The sequence below is a fragment of the Oncorhynchus masou genome, unplaced genomic scaffold, assembly GCF_036934945.1.
Source record: "Oncorhynchus masou masou isolate Uvic2021 unplaced genomic scaffold, UVic_Omas_1.1 unplaced_scaffold_3048, whole genome shotgun sequence".
NCBI lineage: Eukaryota > Metazoa > Chordata > Actinopteri > Salmoniformes > Salmonidae > Oncorhynchus > Oncorhynchus masou.
The window spans coordinates 2,501-6,372 of record NW_027009467.1 but is presented as its reverse complement, the minus strand read 5'-3'; the positions used below and the strand labels follow the sequence as shown (position 1 = coordinate 6,372).

At 48.6% G+C, this 3,872-nt stretch overlaps 1 pseudogene; it reads left to right on the top strand.

The window, feature by feature from the left end:
• Positions 1-345: 345 nt before the first annotated feature.
• Positions 346-3,872, top strand: part of LOC135534125 (granzyme K-like) — a 4,421-nt pseudogene continuing 894 nt past the window's right edge.

Sequence of the window (3,872 nt, the reverse complement as noted above, 5' to 3'; positions counted from 1 at the left end):
AACAAGATTATGGGGAGGTGGGGGCCACAACAAGATGGTGGGTGGTGGGGGCCACAACAAGATGGTGGGGGCCACAACAGGATGGTGGGAGGTGGGGGCCACAACAAGATGGTGGGGAACACAACAGGATGGTGCGAGGTGGGGACCACAAAAAGATGGTGGGAGGTGGGGGCCACAACAAGATGGTGGGAGGTGGGGCCCACAACAAGATGATGGGAGGTGGGGACCCACCGTCTTGTCGTGCCTGGTCTGTGTGTTTCTGTCTGTCTGTCTTTGTGTGTGTGTGTCTTTGTGTTTGTGTGTCTACGGTAGTCTACATGTTCGTTGTGAGCTCAGACAACAACCACATCCTTTGAGTTGAGTATGAATTGAGGTTCAAGGTCAGAGAGAAACCAGAACACCTCAGAGCATTCTGCAGACCAATACCTACACCAGGTCTACATTAGACAGCATCTCTACAACAGATCCCTCTGAACAACGGGATCATGACACACTTCAGAGTCCTCAGTCTCTGGGTCGGCACCGTTCTCCATTTGTATCTGCACACAGGTAAGAGTGTGTGTGTGTGTGTGTGTGTGTGTGTGTGTGTGTGTGTGTGTGTGTGTGTGTGTGTGTGTGTGTGTGTGTGTGTGTGTGTGTGTGATAATGTCGGATGTTCTCCATTCTCTTGGTACTCAGTGTCTGTATGTGCTTTAGAACAATGTTTCCCAACCCACACAGGTACTGGAGGACCAGGGTTGGGGGTACTGGAGGACCAGGGTTGGGGGTACTGGAGGACAAGGGATGGGGGTACTGGAGGACCAGGGGTTGAGTGTATTGGATGACCAGGCTTGGGGTACTGGAGGATCAGCGTTGAGTGTATTGGAGGACCAGGGATGGGGGTACTGGAGGACCAGGGATGGGGGTACTGGACGACCAGGGATGGGGGTACTGGAGGACCAGGGATGGGGCACTAGAGGACCAGGGATGGGGGTATTGGAAGACCAGGGATGGGGGTACTGGAGGACCAGGGATGGGGGTACTGGAGGATCAGGGATGGGTGTACTGGAGGACCAGGGATGTGGGTAATGGAGGACCAGAGATGGGGGTACTGGAGGACCAGGGATGGGGGTACTGGAGGACCAGGGATGGGGGTATTGGAGGACCAGGGATGGGGGTACTGGAGGACCAGGGATGTGGGTACTGGAGGACCAGGAATGGGGGTACTGGAGGACCAGGGATGGGGGTACTGGAGGACCAGGGATGGGGGTACTGGAGGACCAGGGATGGGGGTACTGGAGGACCAGGGATGGGGGTACTGGAGGACCAGGGATGGGGGTACTGGAGGACCAGGGTTGAGTGTATTGGAAGACCAGGGTTTGGAAACACTGTTCTATATCTGTCAGTATGTATGTACCATGACCTCATCAACATGCCTCCATTCTTCACTGATCCACTTCAATGCCCCCCTTCATTTATTTCCTCCAAGGTGATTGCGCAGAGATCATTAATGGAAAGGAAGTGGTGCCTCACTCTTTACCCTTCATGGGTCGACTGGAGGACGGTAAAGGTCTAGTCTGTGGAGGGATCCTCATCAACGAGTCAGGGGTCCTGACTGCAGCCCACTGTAAAGTACGGACGGGATGGTTTTCACACAGGTAGGTTGTCACAGTACCAAATGATTTTGTTGTGTATATTTGTGTAAATAACTAATTAACGTAATAAAAACAAATTAAAATATGACTACTGAAATGAATCAAGTCAATTTCATTGTGCTGAATAGGTCATGTTTTATTTTGTAGTGTTGTTGTATTGCATTGTACCTGACTGTGCCAGTGTAGGGGCGGCAGGGTAGCCTAGTGGTTAGAGCGTTGGACTAGTAACCGGAAGGTTGCCAGTTCAAACCCCCAAGCTGACAAGGTTTTCTTCCCCTGAACAAGGCATTTAACCCACTGTTCCTAGGCCGTCATTGAAAATAAGGATTTGTTCTTAACTGCCTAGTTAAATAAAGGTAAAATAAAAAACATCCAACACGTCGTTTCAAATAATCTGATTCTGGATGTTGTCTTTTAGAATCAAGAATGTCAATCTGGAGTGTCCACTCGGTGAAGAATGACGAGGCTTCCCAGACAGCTCGTAGCCGTGAAGAAGCATGTTCCTCATCCCGACTACAATGTTGCAGAGTTACGCCACGATATCATGCTGATAAAGGTCAGGCTAAATACAAAACAAGGATTATATTATATTATTGTAATAAAGAACATGATAACAGCACGATAACGTATTAAATACTTTCTAAATTTAAAAATACAAACTAGATTTTTTCCCCAGATGTTTGTGAAAGCAAAGACACGGTGGAATGCATTTTTTTTAACGTTACAATACCACTTGTTACAGTAATTATTGTGTTACAATACAACTTGTTACAGTAATTATTGTGTTACAATACAACTTGTTACAGTAATTATTGTGTTACAATACAAATCTAATAAAATCACATTTATTTATATAGCCCTTCGTACATCAGCTGATAGCTCAAAGTGCTGTACAGAAACCCAGCCTAAAACCCCAAACAGCAAGCAATGCAGGTGTAGAAGCACGGTGGCTATGAAAACTCCCCAGAAAGGCCAAAACCTAGAGAGGAACCAGGCTATGTGGGGTGGCCAGTCCTCTTCTGGCTGTGCCGGGTGGAGGTTATAACAGAACATGGCCAAGATGTTCAAATGTTCATAAATGACCAGCATGGTCGAATAATAATAAGGCAGAACAGTTGAAACTGGGAGCAGCAGCACGGTCTGGTGGCCTGGGGACAGCAAGGAGTCATCATGTCAGGTAGTCCTGGGACATGTTCCTAGGGCTCAGGTCAGTTGAAACTGGAGCAGCAGCACGGCCAGGTGGACTGGGGACAGCATGGAGTCATCATGTCAGGTATTCCTGGGGCATGGTCCTAGGGCTCAGGTCCTCCGAGAGAGAAAAGAAAGAGAAGGAGAGAATTAGAGAACGCACACTTAGATTCACACAGGACACTGAATAGGACAGGAGAAGTACTCCAGATATAACAAAATGACCCTTGCCCCCGACACATAAACTACTGCAGCATAAATACTGGAGGCTGAGACAGGAGGGGTCAGGGAGACACTGTGGCCCTATCCGAGGACACCCCAGACAGGGCCAAACAGGAAAGGATATAACCCACCCACTTTACCAAAGCACAGCCCTCACACCACTAGAGGGATATCTTCAACCACCAACTTACCATCCTGAGACAAGGCTGAGTATAGCCCACAAAGATCTCACCACGGCACAACCCACGGGGCGCCAGCCCAGACAGGATGACCACATCAGTGAATCAGCCCACTCAGGTGATGCACCCCTTCCAGGGACGGCATGAGAGAGCCCAGTAAAGCCAGTGACTCAGCCCTTGTATTAGGGTTAGAGGCAGAGAATCCCAGTGGAAAGAGGGGAACCGGCCAGGCAGAGACAGCAGGGCGGTTCGTTGCTCCCAGAGCCTTTCCGTTCACCTTCCCCACTCCTGGTCCAGACTACACTCAATCCCATATGACCCACTGAAGAGATGAGTCTTCAGTAAAGACTTAAAGGTTGAGACCAAGGTGCGTCTCTGACATGGGTAGGCAGACCGTTCCATAAAAATGGAGCTCTATTGGAGAAAACCCTGCCTCCAGCTGTTTGCTTAGAAATTCTAAGGACAATTAGGAGGCCTGCGTCTTGTGACCGTTGCGTACGTGTAGGTATGTACGGCAGGACCAAATCAGAGAGATAGGTACAACTTGTTACAGTAATCATTGTGTTACAATACAACGTGTTTCAGTAATCATTGTATTACAATACAACTTGTTACAGTAATCATTGTATTACAATACAACTTGTTACAG